General features: G+C 69.5%; 4 non-coding genes across 4 annotated transcripts; all 4 read right to left on the reverse strand.

The window, feature by feature from the left end:
* Nucleotides 1-1,717: 1,717 nt before the first annotated feature.
* LOC139043739 (5S ribosomal RNA) lies at nucleotides 1,718-1,836 on the reverse strand. The gene has a single exon (XR_011500805.1). It is a non-coding gene; the product is annotated as a 5S ribosomal RNA (ribosomal RNA).
* Nucleotides 1,837-5,993: 4,157 nt separating this feature from the next.
* Nucleotides 5,994-6,112, reverse strand: LOC139043745 (5S ribosomal RNA). Its single transcript, XR_011500811.1, has one exon. It is a non-coding gene; the product is annotated as a 5S ribosomal RNA (ribosomal RNA).
* Nucleotides 6,113-10,238: 4,126 nt separating this feature from the next.
* LOC139043746 (5S ribosomal RNA) lies at nucleotides 10,239-10,357 on the reverse strand. Its single transcript, XR_011500812.1, has one exon. It is a non-coding gene; the product is annotated as a 5S ribosomal RNA (ribosomal RNA).
* Nucleotides 10,358-14,482: 4,125 nt separating this feature from the next.
* Nucleotides 14,483-14,601, reverse strand: LOC139043747 (5S ribosomal RNA). Its single transcript, XR_011500813.1, has one exon. It is a non-coding gene; the product is annotated as a 5S ribosomal RNA (ribosomal RNA).
* Between the last annotated feature and the right edge of the window lie 3,344 nt (nucleotides 14,602-17,945).

The raw sequence follows: 17,945 nt of genomic DNA on the forward strand, positions 1-17,945 counted from the left end.
GAGCTGGCAGGGAGCGACGCGCACCGCACCCCCCCCCTCCCCCATCCCGCAGCCCGCAGCCCGCAGCCCGAGGAAGCGAGGAGCAGGCGATAGAGGCGCTGGGTTGGCAGGAGGGGAAACGGGGCCGGCAGGAGAAGCGAACCGCGAAGAGACTCCCTCCCAGGACGACGATGGCTGAACGGGGAGAGGAGGGAGCTTTGGGTCCTCTCTCGTCCTGCTTTGACCGGGATGTCCCCATTTTTCCACAGCGAGCGAGTATGGCTCTTGGATTCGGTGGGGAAGACGTGATTTATCTGGAGGACTTTTCCCTTCGGGGGTTCAAAGTCCGTTCTCTGAGGCAAGGCTCCCTCTCTGCCTCCCTGTCCTTCCCATTCGCCTCCCCGGAAGCCAGCTCTCCTCCCGGTTTCCTGGATCCCTTGGCCACGGTCCTCTGTTGCAAACACAGGCAGGTGCAAAGAAGATGCGAAAGGCTGCCCGAGCCACGCGAACGGAAAGCTGAAGCCAGGGAGCCAGGAAGGGCTGGCTGCTGAGGGAGGACGTGTCCTGTCAGGAGGCTTTTCAACTCCCTCTGACAGATGCGGCCTGGAGGGGCGGGGCCCGGCCGGGCCCTGGGGTGGTAGGGGTCGGGTGTGAGGGGGTGGGTGGGGAGGCGGGGGGAGGCGGGAAGAGAGGGAGGCCCCCGAGTGAGGGGACACCAAAAGCCTCAGCCATCAAGACTCCTCGTCTTTGCATCCAGCGTTCTCAAACTCAAAACGAACGCAAGCTCATCCACCAGGAGCAACGTAGCAGCGTTTCCAAGCGAGGCAGGACCGCCCGAAGGCGAAAGCAGAATGGGATCCTAGTCAGGTGGAGCTTGAAACTCAGACCCACCCACCCCCCTACCCCCCCCCCACCACCACCACCTCCCCCCCTCCCCCCACCCCGGGAAGGGGGCTTCTGGAAGGAAAAGCGAGACAAACTGACAGGGACAAACTTAGGTCGGAAAGGAGTGTTGATTGTGAATGAGCCTCTCAAGGACAAGCAAGCGGGGTACCAGGTTTTAGAAGATGACCTGCAGCGGCAGAGACGCCAGCAAAGGCAGAAGCCATCCCGTCTTGGGTGAGGTGCCCGAGACGCTCCTCTCTAACCCAGTCCGCCCTGTCCTTGGAGAAGCGGGCGGTGTCTGGAAAAGCCTGACCAGGTGCCTTTCCTCGGTGGGCGGGGCTGGTCGCTTTGGACCCGTTTGGGCCTCCCGGCACCGCGTGGAATCCGTTCCACCTGACAGGACGACTCTACCCGCGGCTGGGGCGGCGGGGGCGGGGCGCCGAGGGAAGGGCTGGGGTGTCACCGGAGCGGGAGCCGAGCGGGTGGAAGAGGCCGAGGCCAGAGGGAGCCGGCCGCGGCGTGTGCGGCGTCGGGGTCCCGGTCCCGGTCCCGGTCCCGGTACCCTGGTCCCGCCGGGCTGGCCCCCGATTGGCCCTGGGTTCGGGTGGGGCCGCGAGCTGGAAGGGTTGGGCTGTGGCGGGGAGGGGTTGGGCCCTGCCCATGGGCGGCGCCGGCGGGCCCGCGGTGCGGAGGGGGGCGGGAGGGGAGGGGGAGGGTGGGGGGGGTCGGGCTGGCTGGAGGGGTGGGGGGGCGTCCGCGGAGGACGGAGGCCGGAGGCCGCAGGACGGAGGAGGGGCGGCAGGAGCGCGGAGGGAGCCGCGCCCGGCCGGCGGCAAAAGGCGAGGGAGGCAAAAGCCTACAGCACCCGGTATTCCCAGGCGGTCTCCCATCCAAGTACTAACCAGGCCCGACCCTGCTTAGCTTCCGAGATCAGACGAGATCGGGCGCGTTCAGGGTGGTATGGCCGTAGACGCTGGCGCCTGCCGCCGGCGCCCCTAAGAAGCCGCGCCGCGTCGCCCGGCCCGCGGCTCGCGCGCGCCCAGGCCTCTGTGACGCGCACCCGCCGCCGGCGCCCCTGCGCCCGCGCCCGGCCTGCCGCCTTCCTCCGCTGCTGCCTCCCGCCGCGGCCGCCTCGGGCGCGGCCAGCGGGCCAGCCAAACCCTGCGCTGCCCGCCCTGCTGCCCTCCCAGGGCGCGGAGGCCTGGAGCAGCCCGGGGTGCGAGGAGGCGGGGCGGGGGCGGGCGGCGGTGGGAAACGAGGGGTGGTGGGGGCGGCGGTGGGGGCGGGGATGGGGGCGGGGCGCCTGGCTGGGCGCTCTCCCCTCGCGGCCCGGGAACACTCCAGGCCGCCCTGGCCGCTCGGATCCGGCGATGGGTCGCAGGAGATGCGGCTGCTGGGAGGGGGGTGGCGCGGGGCACTTGGCCCGAGGCGTCGGGGCGTCGGGCCGCCGGCCCGTGCTCCTCTGAGTCCCCTCCGGCCGAGGGGCCTCCCAGCGGGAGCCCTGACCTCTGCGGCGCCGGCCGGGCCCCGACTTGCCCAAACCCAGGCGGAGCCACCGGCGCGACCAGAGGGCGTCAGCGGAAGCCCGCCGCGCTGCCCCTGAGGGAGCGGGGAGGCGGGGCGGCCACACTTCCCCCCCGCCAGCGCCGCCCAGGAGACCGGCACCCCGCCCCCAACCCGCCCCTCGCGGGGACCCTGGACAGCTCCTGCTGGCGCCAGCCCAGAGACCCAGAGACAGAGACAGAGACAGAGACACGGAGAAAACAGAGAAACGGCGACACGGAGAGGATCCAAGACACGGACCTAGACAGACACCCACCCTGACCCAGAGAGGCTCTGCCCAAGAGCTCGCTTCCCCCCCAGGAGGGGCGGTGGTGCTGGAGCTGGGCCCGGGCCAGGAGGCAGGGGCCCCGGGGCTGGCGATCACCCCTGGGGCCCTAGGCCGCGCAGACAGGCTCTCAGGAGTCCGGGCTCCCGGCATCGCTGCCCCGCCATCGCCCAGGAACCACAGGCAGGCACCGGAGCTCGCTGGCGCGCTCTGTCTGCGCTTGCGTGTGCGTGTGCTTGTGCGGGTTGTGCGAGTGGGTGTGTAGGCGTGTGTGTGTGTGTGTGTGTGTGTGTGCGCGGCGCGCGCGCCTGCGCGCCTGTGTGTCTGTGTGCCTGTGTGTGTGTGTGCGTCCGGGTTTGTGTGTTCCTTTCTCTCCGCTTCTTCGCTCTGGCTCTTTTCCTCTTTCTGCGGGCACCCCCGACCTTACTGAGTTGATAGAAGGAGCAGGCAGAAAAGTCAGGGCCCAGAGAACTTGGCACGAGAAAGCAGCTCCATCTACCAGACATGTAGAAGCCCCTCCCCGACGACCGACCGCAGCGTCCCCGTTCTGCTCAAGTGCCGCTGGGGACGTTGCCCGGGATCTCCCGCCCGCTAGGTCACCGACGAAGGCGCCTCCGTCTTCCCAAGAGCGCGCTCGCGCCCAGGACGGAGGGAGGAACAGCACGGTTTGTGATGACGGGGAGGAAGAGTCGCGTCCGAAGGCCCGTCGGTGGCCTGCCGACGTCCTGGCTCTCCCTGTCTCGAGACCTCTGGGCTTCAGGGTTCTGTGCCGCAAGGCTTTCCCGCCGCACCCCCCGGGACCCAGGGCGCGCTGTGTGCGCTGCCCGTCTCCAGCGTTTGGGCCCTGTGGGCCTTCTTGCGTCCCACTGGAAAGGGGACCCTGGGACGGAGAGAAGATGGGCAGGGGGCGGGCTTCGGCAAAGAGAGCGACGGCCATCCACAGACGTCCGACGAGGCCCTCCGGGGCGCCAAGCTCTCCATTTTCCACGGCACGTGTCCTCGTCAGGTTCTGCCACCTCTGGCCGGCATGTGTAGGTAGGCACACCGCTGGTCTTGCGGCCCCAGAGGCGAGGAGGCGAACGCCCCGGAGGCCGAGATTGGCACCCGCGTTCTCGGCTGCTGGGTGGCCAGCACCTAGGAGAGTGTCTGGCCGGAAGCAGCCAGGCGATCGATCCCTGGGTGCCGGATGAGCCTCGGCGGCAAGAAGTAGGCTCGTGGGGAAGGACGGCGGCCGAGGCCCGGGCCCCCACCGAGGCCGCGCTCCGTGCTGAGCGGTCTGCTCCGTATTTCCCGCTTGCGTTCTCACCAGCACTCGCCCCCGCAAGGAGGCACGAACGCCAGGACCCCCTCGCACCAGAGGAGGAAAGCGCAGCTCAGGGAGGGCACGTCACTCGCGGGAGACGGCGCCCCTTGGGTTTCAGCTCAGGACTTCGGTCTCCCGAGCCTGCGTTTCGGGGCAAGGCTCCGGTCCCGCGCTCCGGGAAACTGACAGGGACGCAGTCCCGCTTCTCCCGCAGAAGGTGCTCCTCGGAGATCAGATCCGGGGACCCGTCAGAACCACCCCGGGCACGAGCTGGCAGGGAGCGACGCGCACCGCACCCCCCCCTCCCCCATCCGCAGCCCGCAGCCCGCAGCCCGAGGAAGCGAGGAGCAGGCGATAGAGGCGCTGGGTTGCAGGAGGGGAAACGGGGCCGGCAGGAGAAGCGAACCGCGAAGAGACTCCCTCCCAGGACGACGATGGCTGAACGGGGAGAGGAGGGAGCTTTGGGTCCTCTCTCGTCCTGCTTTGACCGGGATGTCCCCATTTTTCCACAGCGAGCGAGTATGGCTCTTGGATTCGGTGGGGAAGACGTGATTTATCTGGAGGACTTTTCCTTCGGGGGTTCAAAGTCCGTTCTCTGAGGCAAGGCTCCCTCTCTGCCTCCCTGTCCTTCCCATTCGCCTCCCCGGAAGCCAGCTCTCCTCCCGGTTTCCTGGATCCTTGGCCACGGTCCTCTGTTGCAAACACAGGCAGGTGCAAAGAAGATGCGAAAGGGCTGCCCGAGCCACGCGAACGGAAAGCTGAAGCCAGGGAGCCAGGAAGGGCTGGGCTGCTGAGGGAGGACGTGTCCTGTCAGGAGGCTTTTCAACTCCCTCTGACAGATGCGGCCTGGAGGGGCGGGGCCCGGCCGGGGCCCTGGGGTGGTAGGGGTCGGGTGTGAGGGGGTGGGTGGGGAGGCGGGGGGGAGGCGGGAAGAGAGGGAGGCCCCGAGTGAGGGGACACCAAAAGCCTCAGCCATCAAGACTCCTCGTCTTTGCATCCAGCGTTCTCAAACTCAAAACGAACGCAAGCTCATCCACCAGAGCAACGTAGCAGCGTTTCCAAGCGAGGCAGGACCGCCCGAAGGCGAAAGCAGAATGGGATCCTAGTCAGGTGGAGCTTGAAACTCAGACCCACCCACCCCCTAACCCCCCCCCCACCACCACCACCTCCCCCCCTCCCCCCCACCCCGGGAAGGGGGCTTCTGGAAGGAAAAGCGAGACAAACTGACAGGGACAAACTTAGGTCGGGAAAGGAGTGTTGATTGTGAATGAGCCTCTCAAGGACAAGCAAGCGGGGGTACCAGGTTTTAGAAGATGACCTGCAGCGGCAGAGACGCCAGCAAAGGCAGAAGCCATCCCGTCTTGGGTGAGGTGCCCGAGACGCTCCTCTCTAACCCAGTCCGCCCTGTCCCTTGGAGAAGCGGGCGGTGTCTGGAAAAGCCTGACCAGGTGCCTTTCCTCGGTGGGCGGGGCTGGTCGCTTTGGGACCCGTTTGGGCCTCCGGCACCGCCGTGGAATCCGTTCCACCTGACAGGACGACTCTACCCGGCGGCTGGGGCGGCGGGGGGCGGGGCGCCGAGGGAAGGGCTGGGGTGTCACCGGAGCGGGAGCCGAGCGGGTGGGAAGAGGCCGAGGCCAGAGGGAGCCGGCCGGCGGCGTGTGCGGCGTCGGGGTCCCGGTCCCGGTCCCGGTCCCGGTCCCGGTCCCGGTCCCGGTCCCGCCGGGCTGGCCCCGATTGGCCCTGGGTTCGGGTGGGGCCGCGAGCTGGAAGGGTTGGGCTGTGGCGGGGAGGGGTTGGGCCCTGCCCATGGGCGGCGCCGGCGGGCCCGCGGTGCGGAGGGGGGCGGGAGGGGAGGGGGAGGGTGGGGGGGGTCGGGCTGGCTGGAGGGGTGGGGGGCGTCCGCGGAGGACGGAGGCCGGAGGCCGCAGGACGGAGGAGGGGCGGCAGGAGCGCGGAGGGAGCCGCGCCCGGCCGGCGGCAAAAGGCGAGGGAGGCAAAAGCCTACAGCACCCGGTATTCCCAGGCGGTCTCCCATCCAAGTACTAACCAGGCCCGACCCTGCTTAGCTTCCGAGATCAGACGAGATCGGGCGCGTTCAGGGTGGTATGGCCGTAGACGCTGGCGCCTGCCGCCGGCGCCCCTAAGAAGCCGCGCCGCGTCGCCCGGCCCGCGGCTCGCGCGCGCCCAGGCCTCTGTGACGCGCACCCGCCGCCGGCGCCCCCTGCGCCCGCGCCCGGCCTGCCGCCTTCCTCCCGCTGCTGCCTCCCGCCGCGGCCGCCTCGGGCGCGGCCAGCGGGCCAGCCAAACCCTGCGCTGCCCCGCCCTGCTGCCCTCCCAGGGCGCGGAGGCCTGGAGCAGCCCGGGGTGCGAGGAGGCGGGGCGGGGCGGGCGGCGGTGGGAAACGAGGGGTGGTGGGGGCGGCGGTGGGGGCGGGGATGGGGGCGGGGCGCCTGGCTGGGCGCTCTCCCCTCGCGGCCCGGGAACACTCCAGGCCGCCCTGGCCGCTCGGATCCGGCGATGGGTCGCAGGAGATGCGGCTGCTGGGAGGGGGGTGGCGCGGGGCACTTGGCCCGAGGCGTCGGGGCGTCGGGCCGCCGGGCCCGTGCTCCTCTGAGTCCCCTCCGGCCCGAGGGGCCTCCCAGCGGGAGCCCTGACCTCTGCGGCGCCGGCCGGGCCCCGACTTGCCCAAACCCAGGCGGAGCCACCGGCGCGACCAGAGGGCGTCAGCGGAAGCCCGCCGCGCTGCCCCTGAGGGAGCGGGGAGGCGGGGCGGCCACCCTTCCCCCCGCCAGCGCCGCCCAGGAGACCGGCACCCCGCCCCCAACCCGCCCCTCGCGGGGACCCTGGACAGCTCCTGCTGGCGCCAGCCCAGAGACCCAGAGACAGAGACAGAGACAGAGACACGGAGAAACAGAGAAACGGCGACACGGAGAGGATCCAAGACACGGACCTAGACAGACACCCACCCTGACCCAGAGAGGCTCTGCCCAAGAGCTCGCTTCCCCCCCAGGAGGGCGGTGGTGCTGGAGCTGGGCCCGGGCCAGGAGGCAGGGGCCCCGGGGCTGGCGATCACCCCTGGGGCCCTAGGCCGCGCAGACAGGCTCTCAGGAGTCCCGGGCTCCCGGCATCGCTGCCCCGCCATCGCCCAGGAACCACAGGCAGGCACCGGAGCTCGCTGGCGCGCTCTGTCTGCGCTTGCGTGTGCGTGTGCGTGTGCGTGTTGTGCGAGTGGGTGTGTAGGCGTGTGTGTGTGTGTGCGCGCGCGCGCGCCTGTGTGTCTGTGTGCCTGTGTGTGTGTGTGCGTCCGGGTTTGTGTGTTCCTTTCTCTCCGCTTCTTCGCTCTGGCTCTTTTCCTCTTTCTGCCGGGCACCCCCGACCTTACTGAGTTGATAGAAGGAGCAGGCAGAAAAGTCAGGGCCCAGAGAACTTGGCACGAGAAAGCAGCTCCATCTACCAGACATGTAGAAGCCCCTCCCCGACGACCGACCGCAGCGTCCCCGTTCTGCTCAAGTGCCGCTGGGGACGTTGCCCGGGATCTCCCGCCCGCTAGGTCACCGGCGAAGGCGCCTCCGTCTTCCCAAGAGCGCGCTCGCGCCCAGGACGGAGGGAGGAGCAGCACGGTGTGATGACGGGGAGGAAGAGTCGCGTCCGAAGGCCCGTCGGTGCCTGCCGACGTCCCGGCTCTCCCTGTCTCGAGACCTCTGGGCTTCAGGGTTCTGTGCCGCAAGGCTTTCCCGCCGCACCCCCCGGGACCCAGGGCGCGCTGTGTGCGCTGCCCGTCTCCAGCGTTTGGGCCCTGTGGGCCTTCTTGCGTCCCACTGGAAAGGGGACCCTGGGACGGAGAGAAGATGGGCAGGGGGCGGGCTTCGGCAAAGAGAGCGACGGCCATCCACAGACGTCCGACGAGGCCCTCCGGGGCGCCAAGCTCTCCATTTTCCACGGCACGTGTCCTCGTCAGGTTCTGCCACCTCTGGCCGGCATGCGTAGGCACACCGCTGGTCTTGCGGCCCCAGAGGCGAGGAGGCGAACGCCCCGGAGGCCGAGATTGGCACCCGCGTTCTCGGCTGCTGGGTGGCCAGCACCTAGGAGAGTGTCTGGCCGGAAGCAGCCAGGCGATCGATCCCTGGGTGCTGGATGAGCCTCGGCGGCAAGAAGTAGGCTCGTGGGGAAGGACGGCGGCCGAGGCCCGGGCCCCCACCGAGGCCGCGCTCCGTGCTGAGCGGTCTGCTCCGTATTTCCCGCTTGCGTTCTCACCAGCACTCGCCCCCGCAAGGAGGCACGAACGCCAGGACCCCCTCGCACCAGAGGAGGAAAGCGCAGCTCAGGGAGGGCACGTCACTCGCGGGAGACGGCGCCCCTTGGGTTTCAGCTCAGGACTTCGGTCTCCCGAGCCTGCGTTTCGGGGCAAGGCTCCGGTCCCGCGCTCCGGGAAACTGACAGGGACGCAGTCCCGCTTCTCCCCGCAGAAGGTGCTCCTCGGAGATCAGATCCGGGGACCCGTCAGAACCACCCCGGGCACGAGCTGGCAGGGAGCGACGCGCACCGCACCCCCCCCTCCCCCATCCCGCAGCCCGCAGCCCGCAGCCCGAGGAAGCGAGGAGCAGGCGATAGAGGCGCTGGGTTGGCAGGAGGGGAAACGGGGCCGGCAGGAGAAGCGAACCGCGAAGAGACTCCCTCCCAGGACGACGATGGCTGAACGGGGAGAGGAGGGAGCTTTGGGTCCTCTCTCGTCCTGCTTTGACCGGGATGTCCCCATTTTTCCACAGCGAGCGAGTATGGCTCTTGGATTCGGTGGGGAAGACGTGATTTATCTGGAGGACTTTTCCCTTCGGGGGTTCAAAGTCCGTTCTCTGAGGCAAGGCTCCCTCTCTGCCTCCCTGTCCTTCCCATTCGCCTCCCCGGAAGCCAGCTCTCCTCCCGGTTTCCTGGATCCCTTGGCCACGGTCCTCTGTTGCAAACACAGGCAGGTGCAAAGAAGATGCGAAAGGCTGCCCGAGCCACGCGAACGGAAAGCTGAAGCCAGGGAGCCAGGAAGGGCTGGCTGCTGAGGGAGGACGTGTCCTGTCAGGAGGCTTTTCAACTCCCTCTGACAGATGCGGCCTGGAGGGGCGGGGCCCGGCCGGGGCCCTGGGGTGGTAGGGGTCGGGTGTGAGGGGGTGGGTGGGGAGGCGGGGGGAGGCGGGAAGAGAGGGAGGCCCCCGAGTGAGGGGACACCAAAAGCCTCAGCCATCAAGACTCCTCGTCTTTGCATCCAGCGTTCTCAAACTCAAAACGAACGCAAGCTCATCCACCAGGAGCAACGTAGCAGCGTTTCCAAGCGAGGCAGGACCGCCCGAAGGCGAAAGCAGAATGGGATCCTAGTCAGGTGGAGCTTGAAACTCAGACCCACCCACCCCCCTACCCCCCCCCACCACCACCACCTCCCCCCCTCCCCCCCACCCCGGGAAGGGGGCTTCTGGAAGGAAAAGCGAGACAAACTGACAGGGACAAACTTAGGTCGGGAAAGGAGTGTTGATTGTGAATGAGCCTCTCAAGGACAAGCAAGCGGGTACCAGGTTTTAGAAGATGACCTGCAGCGGCAGAGACGCCAGCAAAGGCAGAAGCCATCCCGTCTTGGGTGAGGTGCCCGAGACGCTCCTCTCTAACCCAGTCCGCCCTGTCCTTGGAGAAGCGGGCGGTGTCTGGAAAAGCCTGACCAGGTGCCTTTCCTCGGTGGGCGGGGCTGGTCGCTTTGGGACCCGTTTGGGCCTCCCGGCACCGCCGTGGAATCCGTTCCACCTGACAGGACGACTCTACCCGGCGGCTGGGGCGGCGGGGGCGGGGCGCCGAGGGAAGGGCTGGGGTGTCACCGGAGCGGGAGCCGAGCGGGTGGGAAGAGGCCGAGGCCAGAGGGAGCCGGCCGGCGGCGTGTGCGGCGTCGGGGTCCCGGTCCCGGTCCCGGTCCCGGTCCCGGTCCCGGTCCCGCCGGGCTGGCCCCGATTGGCCCTGGGTTCGGGTGGGGCCGCGAGCTGGAAGGGTTGGGCTGTGGCGGGGAGGGGTTGGGCCCTGCCCATGGGCGGCGCCGGCGGGCCCGCGGTGCGGAGGGGGGCGGGAGGGGAGGGGGAGGGTGGGGGGGGTCGGGCTGGCTGGAGGGGTGGGGGGCGTCCGCGGAGGACGGAGGCCGGAGGCCGCAGGACGGAGGAGGGGCGGCAGGAGCGCGGAGGGAGCCGCGCCCGGCCGGCGGCAAAAGGCGAGGGAGGCAAAAGCCTACAGCACCCGGTATTCCCAGGCGGTCTCCCATCCAAGTACTAACCAGGCCCGACCCTGCTTAGCTTCCGAGATCAGACGAGATCGGGCGCGTTCAGGGTGGTATGGCCGTAGACGCTGGCGCCTGCCGCCGGCGCCCCTAAGAAGCCGCGCCGCGTCGCCCGGCCCGCGGCTCGCGCGCGCCCAGGCCTCTGTGACGCGCACCCGCCGCCGGCGCCCCCTGCGCCCGCGCCCGGCCTGCCGCCTTCCTCCCGCTGCTGCCTCCCGCCGCGGCCGCCTCGGGCGCGGCCAGCGGGCCAGCCAAACCCTGCGCTGCCCCGCCCTGCTGCCCTCCCAGGGCGCGGAGGCCTGGAGCAGCCCGGGGTGCGAGGAGGCGGGGCGGGGCGGGCGGCGGTGGGAAACGAGGGGTGGTGGGGGCGGCGGTGGGGGCGGGGATGGGGGCGGGGCGCCTGGCTGGGCGCTCTCCCCTCGCGGCCCGGGAACACTCCAGGCCGCCCTGGCCGCTCGGATCCGGCGATGGGTCGCAGGAGATGCGGCTGCTGGGAGGGGGGTGGCGCGGGGCACTTGGCCCGAGGCGTCGGGGCGTCGGGCCGCCGGGCCCGTGCTCCTCTGAGTCCCCTCCGGCCCGAGGGGCCTCCCAGCGGGAGCCCTGACCTCTGCGGCGCCGGCCGGGCCCCGACTTGCCCAAACCCAGGCGGAGCCACCGGCGCGACCAGAGGGCGTCAGCGGAAGCCCGCCGCGCTGCCCCTGAGGGAGCGGGGAGGCGGGGCGGCCACACTTCCCCCCGCCAGCGCCGCCCAGGAGACCGGCACCCCGCCCCCAACCCGCCCCTCGCGGGGACCCTGGACAGCTCCTGCTGGCGCCAGCCCAGAGACCCAGAGACAGAGACAGAGACAGAGACACGGAGAAACAGAGCAACGGCGACACGGAGAGGATCCAAGACACGGACCTAGACAGACACCCACCCTGACCCAGAGAGGCTCTGCCCAAGAGCTCGCTTCCCCCCCAGGAGGGCGGTGGTGCTGGAGCTGGGCCCGGGCCAGGAGGCAGGGGCCCCGGGGCTGGCGATCACCCCTGGGGCCCTAGGCCGCGCAGACAGGCTCTCAGGAGTCCCGGGCTCCCGGCATCGCTGCCCCGCCATCGCCCAGGAACCACAGGCAGGCACCGGAGCTCGCTGGCGCGCTCTGTCTGCGCTTGCGTGTGCGTGTGCGTGTGCGTGTGCGTGTTGTGCGAGTGGGTGTGTAGGCGTGTGTGTGTGTGTGTGCGCGCGCGCGCGCGCCTGTGTGTCTGTGTGCCTGTGTGTGTGTGTGCGTCCGGGTTTGTGTGTTCCTTTCTCTCCGCTTCTTCGCTCTGGCTCTTTTCCTCTTTCTGCCGGGCACCCCCGACCTTACTGAGTTGATAGAAGGAGCAGGCAGAAAAGTCAGGGCCCAGAGAACTTGGCACGAGAAAGCAGCTCCATCTACCAGACATGTAGAAGCCCCTCCCCGACGACCGACCGCAGCGTCCCCGTTCTGCTCAAGTGCCGCTGGGGACGTTGCCCGGGATCTCCCGCCCGCTAGGTCACCGACGAAGGCGCCTCCGTCTTCCCAAGAGCGCGCTCGCGCCCAGGACGGAGGGAGGAGCAGCACGGTGTGATGACGGGGAGGAAGAGTCGCGTCCGAAGGCCCGTCGGTGCCTGCCGACGTCCCGGCTCTCCCTGTCTCGAGACCTCTGGGCTTCAGGGTTCTGTGCCGCAAGGCTTTCCCGCCGCACCCCCCGGGACCCAGGGCGCGCTGTGTGCGCTGCCCGTCTCCAGCGTTTGGGCCCTGTGGGCCTTCTTGCGTCCCACTGGAAAGGGGACCCTGGGACGGAGAGAAGATGGGCAGGGGGCGGGCTTCGGCAAAGAGAGCGACGGCCATCCACAGACGTCCGACGAGGCCCTCCGGGGCGCCAAGCTCTCCATTTTCCACGGCACGTGTCCTCGTCAGGTTCTGCCACCTCTGGCCGGCATGCGTAGGCACACCGCTGGTCTTGCGGCCCCAGAGGCGAGGAGGCGAACGCCCCGGAGGCCGAGATTGGCACCCGCGTTCTCGGCTGCTGGGTGGCCAGCACCTAGGAGAGTGTCTGGCCGGAAGCAGCCAGGCGATCGATCCCTGGGTGCTGGATGAGCCTCGGCGGCAAGAAGTAGGCTCGTGGGGAAGGACGGCGGCCGAGGCCCGGGCCCCCACCGAGGCCGCGCTCCGTGCTGAGCGGTCTGCTCCGTATTTCCCGCTTGCGTTCTCACCAGCACTCGCCCCCGCAAGGAGGCACGAACGCCAGGACCCCCTCGCACCAGAGGAGGAAAGCGCAGCTCAGGGAGGGCACGTCACTCGCGGGAGACGGCGCCCCTTGGGTTTCAGCTCAGGACTTCGGTCTCCCGAGCCTGCGTTTCGGGGCAAGGCTCCGGTCCCGCGCTCCGGGAAACTGACAGGGACGCAGTCCCGCTTCTCCCCGCAGAAGGTGCTCCTCGGAGATCAGATCCGGGGACCCGTCAGAACCACCCCGGGCACGAGCTGGCAGGGAGCGACGCGCACCGCACCCCCCCCCTCCCCCATCCCGCAGCCCGCAGCCCGCAGCCCGAGGAAGCGAGGAGCAGGCGATAGAGGCGCTGGGTTGGCAGGAGGGGAAACGGGGCCGGCAGGAGAAGCGAACCGCGAAGAGACTCCCTCCCAGGACGACGATGGCTGAACGGGGAGAGGAGGGAGCTTTGGGTCCTCTCTCGTCCTGCTTTGACCGGGATGTCCCCATTTTTCCACAGCGAGCGAGTATGGCTCTTGGATTCGGTGGGGAAGACGTGATTTATCTGGAGGACTTTTCCCTTCGGGGGTTCAAAGTCCGTTCTCTGAGGCAAGGCTCCCTCTCTGCCTCCCTGTCCTTCCCATTCGCCTCCCCGGAAGCCAGCTCTCCTCCCGGTTTCCTGGATCCCTTGGCCACGGTCCTCTGTTGCAAACACAGGCAGGTGCAAAGAAGATGCGAAAGGCTGCCCGAGCCACGCGAACGGAAAGCTGAAGCCAGGGAGCCAGGAAGGGCTGGCTGCTGAGGGAGGACGTGTCCTGTCAGGAGGCTTTTCAACTCCCTCTGACAGATGCGGCCTGGAGGGGCGGGGCCCGGCCGGGGCCCTGGGGTGGTAGGGGTCGGGTGTGAGGGGGTGGGTGGGGAGGCGGGGGGAGGCGGGAAGAGAGGGAGGCCCCCGAGTGAGGGGACACCAAAAGCCTCAGCCATCAAGACTCCTCGTCTTTGCATCCAGCGTTCTCAAACTCAAAACGAACGCAAGCTCATCCACCAGGAGCAACGTAGCAGCGTTTCCAAGCGAGGCAGGACCGCCCGAAGGCGAAAGCAGAATGGGATCCTAGTCAGGTGGAGCTTGAAACTCAGACCCACCCACCCCCCTACCCCCCCCCACCACCACCACCTCCCCCCCTCCCCCCCACCCCGGGAAGGGGGCTTCTGGAAGGAAAAGCGAGACAAACTGACAGGGACAAACTTAGGTCGGGAAAGGAGTGTTGATTGTGAATGAGCCTCTCAAGGACAAGCAAGCGGGTACCAGGTTTTAGAAGATGACCTGCAGCGGCAGAGACGCCAGCAAAGGCAGAAGCCATCCCGTCTTGGGTGAGGTGCCCGAGACGCTCCTCTCTAACCCAGTCCGCCCTGTCCTTGGAGAAGCGGGCGGTGTCTGGAAAAGCCTGACCAGGTGCCTTTCCTCGGTGGGCGGGGCTGGTCGCTTTGGGACCCGTTTGGGCCTCCCGGCACCGCCGTGGAATCCGTTCCACCTGACAGGACGACTCTACCCGGCGGCTGGGGCGGCGGGGGCGGGGCGCCGAGGGAAGGGCTGGGGTGTCACCGGAGCGGGAGCCGAGCGGGTGGGAAGAGGCCGAGGCCAGAGGGAGCCGGCCGGCGGCGTGTGCGGCGTCGGGGTCCCGGTCCCGGTCCCGGTCCCGGTCCCGCCGGGCTGGCCCCGATTGGCCCTGGGTTCGGGTGGGGCCGCGAGCTGGAAGGGTTGGGCTGTGGCGGGGAGGGGTTGGGCCCTGCCCATGGGCGGCGCCGGCGGGCCCGCGGTGCGGAGGGGGGCGGGAGGGGAGGGGGAGGGTGGGGGGGGTCGGGCTGGCTGGAGGGGTGGGGGGCGTCCGCGGAGGACGGAGGCCGGAGGCCGCAGGACGGAGGAGGGGCGGCAGGAGCGCGGAGGGAGCCGCGCCCGGCCGGCGGCAAAAGGCGAGGGAGGCAAAAGCCTACAGCACCCGGTATTCCCAGGCGGTCTCCCATCCAAGTACTAACCAGGCCCGACCCTGCTTAGCTTCCGAGATCAGACGAGATCGGGCGCGTTCAGGGTGGTATGGCCGTAGACGCTGGCGCCTGCCGCCGGCGCCCCTAAGAAGCCGCGCCGCGTCGCCCGGCCCGCGGCTCGCGCGCGCCCAGGCCTCTGTGACGCGCACCCGCCGCCGGCGCCCCCTGCGCCCGCGCCCGGCCTGCCGCCTTCCTCCCGCTGCTGCCTCCCGCCGCGGCCGCCTCGGGCGCGGCCAGCGGGCCAGCCAAACCCTGCGCTGCCCCGCCCTGCTGCCCTCCCAGGGCGCGGAGGCCTGGAGCAGCCCGGGGTGCGAGGAGGCGGGGCGGGGCGGGCGGCGGTGGGAAACGAGGGGTGGTGGGGGCGGCGGTGGGGGCGGGGATGGGGGCGGGGCGCCTGGCTGGGCGCTCTCCCCTCGCGGCCCGGGAACACTCCAGGCCGCCCTGGCCGCTCGGATCCGGCGATGGGTCGCAGGAGATGCGGCTGCTGGGAGGGGGGTGGCGCGGGGCACTTGGCCCGAGGCGTCGGGGCGTCGGGCCGCCGGGCCCGTGCTCCTCTGAGTCCCCTCCGGCCCGAGGGGCCTCCCAGCGGGAGCCCTGACCTCTGCGGCGCCGGCCGGGCCCCGACTTGCCCAAACCCAGGCGGAGCCACCGGCGCGACCAGAGGGCGTCAGCGGAAGCCCGCCGCGCTGCCCCTGAGGGAGCGGGGAGGCGGGGCGGCCACACTTCCCCCCGCCAGCGCCGCCCAGGAGACCGGCACCCCGCCCCCAACCCGCCCCTCGCGGGGACCCTGGACAGCTCCTGCTGGCGCCAGCCCAGAGACCCAGAGACAGAGACAGAGACAGAGACACGGAGAAACAGAGAAACGGCGACACGGAGAGGATCCAAGACACGGACCTAGACAGACACCCACCCTGACCCAGAGAGGCTCTGCCCAAGAGCTCGCTTCCCCCCCAGGAGGGCGGTGGTGCTGGAGCTGGGCCCGGGCCAGGAGGCAGGGGCCCCGGGGCTGGCGATCACCCCTGGGGCCCTAGGCCGCGCAGACAGGCTCTCAGGAGTCCCGGGCTCCCGGCATCGCTGCCCCGCCATCGCCCAGGAACCACAGGCAGGCACCGGAGCTCGCTGGCGCGCTCTGTCTGCGCTTGCGTGTGCGTGTGCTTGTGCGGGTTGTGCGAGTGGGTGTGTAGGCGTGTGTGTGTGTGTGTGTGTGTGTGTGTGCGCGCGCGCGCGCGCGCGCGCCTGTGTGTCTGTGTGCCTGTGTGTGTGTGTGCGTCCGGGTTTGTGTGTTCCTTTCTCTCCGCTTCTTCGCTCTGGCTCTTTTCCTCTTTCTGCCGGGCACCCCCGACCTTACTGAGTTGATAGAAGGAGCAGGCAGAAAAGTCAGGGCCCAGAGAACTTGGCACGAGAAAGCAGCTCCATCTACCAGACATGTAGAAGCCCCTCCCCGACGACCGACCGCAGCGTCCCCGTTCTGCTCAAGTGCCGCTGGGGACGTTGCCCGGGATCTCCCGCCCGCTAGGTCACCGACGAAGGCGCCTCCGTCTTCCCAAGAGCGCGCTCGCGCCCAGGACGGAGGGAGGAGCAGCACGGTGTGATGACGGGGAGGAAGAGTCGCGTCCGAAGGCCCGTCGGTGCCTGCCGACGTCCCGGCTCTCCCTGTCTCGAGACCTCTGGGCTTCAGGGTTCTGTGCCGCAAGGCTTTCCCGCCGCACCCCCCGGGACCCAGGGCGCGCTGTGTGCGCTGCCCGTCTCCAGCGTTTGGGCCCTGTGGGCCTTCTTGCGTCCCACTGGAAAGGGGACCCTGGGACGGAGAGAAGATGGGCAGGGGGCGGGCTTCGGCAAAGAGAGCGACGGCCATCCACAGACGTCCGACGAGGCCCTCCGGGGCGCCAAGCTCTCCATTTTCCACGGCACGTGTCCTCGTCAGGTTCTGCCACCTCTGGCCGGCATGCGTAGGCACACCGCTGGTCTTGCGGCCCCAGAGGCGAGGAGGCGAACGCCCCGGAGGCCGAGATTGGCACCCGCGTTCTCGGCTGCTGGGTGGCCAGCACCTAGGAGAGTGTCTGGCCGGAAGCAGCCAGGCGATCGATCCCTGGGTGCTGGATGAGCCTCGGCGGCAAGAAGTAGGCTCGTGGGGAAGGACGGCGGCCGAGGCCCGGGCCCCCACCGAGGCCGCGCTCCGTGCTGAGCGGTCTGCTCCGTATTTCCCGCTTGCGTTCTCACCAGCACTCGCCCCCGCAAGGAGGCACGAACGCCAGGACCCCCTCGCACCAGAGGAGGAAAGCGCAGCTCAGGGAGGGCACGTCACTCGCGGGAGACGGCGCCCCTTGGGTTTCAGCTCAGGACTTCGGTCTCCCGAGCCTGCGTTTCGGGGCAAGGCTCCGGTCCCGCGCTCCGGGAAACTGACAGGGACGCAGTCCCGCTTCTCCCCGCAGAAGGTGCTCCTCGGAGATCAGATCCGGGGACCCGTCAGAACCACCCCGGGCACGAGCTGGCAGGGAGCGACGCGCACCGCACCCCCCCCCTCCCCCATCCCGCAGCCCGCAGCCCGCAGCCCGAGGAAGCGAGGAGCAGGCGAGAGAGGCGCTGGGTTGGCAGGAGGGGAAACGGGGCCGGCAGGAGAAGCGAACCGCGAAGAGACTCCCTCCCAGGACGACGATGGCTGAACGGGGAGAGGAGGGAGCTTTGGGTCCTCTCTCGTCCTGCTTTGACCGGGATGTCCCCATTTTTCCACAGCGAGCGAGTATGGCTCTTGGATTCGGTGGGGAAGACGTGATTTATCTGGAGGACTTTTCCCTTCGGGGGTTCAAAGTCCGTTCTCTGAGGCAAGGCTCCCTCTCTGCCTCCCTGTCCTTCCCATTCGCCTCCCCGGAAGCCAGCTCTCCTCCCGGTTTCCTGGATCCCTTGGCCACGGTCCTCTGTTGCAAACACAGGCAGGTGCAAAGAAGATGCGAAAGGCTGCCCGAGCCACGCGAACGGAAAGCTGAAGCCAGGGAGCCAGGAAGGGCTGGCTGCTGAGGGAGGACGTGTCCTGTCAGGAGGCTTTTCAACTCCCTCTGACAGATGCGGCCTGGAGGGGCGGGGCCCGGCCGGGGCCCTGGGGTGGTAGGGGTCGGGTGTGAGGGGGTGGGTGGGGAGGCGGGGGGAGGCGGGAAGAGAGGGAGGCCCCCGAGTGAGGGGACACCAAAAGCCTCAGCCATCAAGACTCCTCGTCTTTGCATCCAGCGTTCTCAAACTCAAAACGAACGCAAGCTCATCCACCAGGAGCAACGTAGCAGCGTTTCCAAGCGAGGCAGGACCGCCCGAAGGCGAAAGCAGAATGGGATCCTAGTCAGGTGGAGCTTGAAACTCAGACCCACCCACCCCCCTACCCCCCCCCCCACCACCACCACCTCCCCCCCTCCCCCC

Source organism: Equus asinus, unplaced genomic scaffold, assembly GCF_041296235.1.
Source record: "Equus asinus isolate D_3611 breed Donkey unplaced genomic scaffold, EquAss-T2T_v2 contig_35, whole genome shotgun sequence".
NCBI lineage: Eukaryota > Metazoa > Chordata > Mammalia > Perissodactyla > Equidae > Equus > Equus asinus.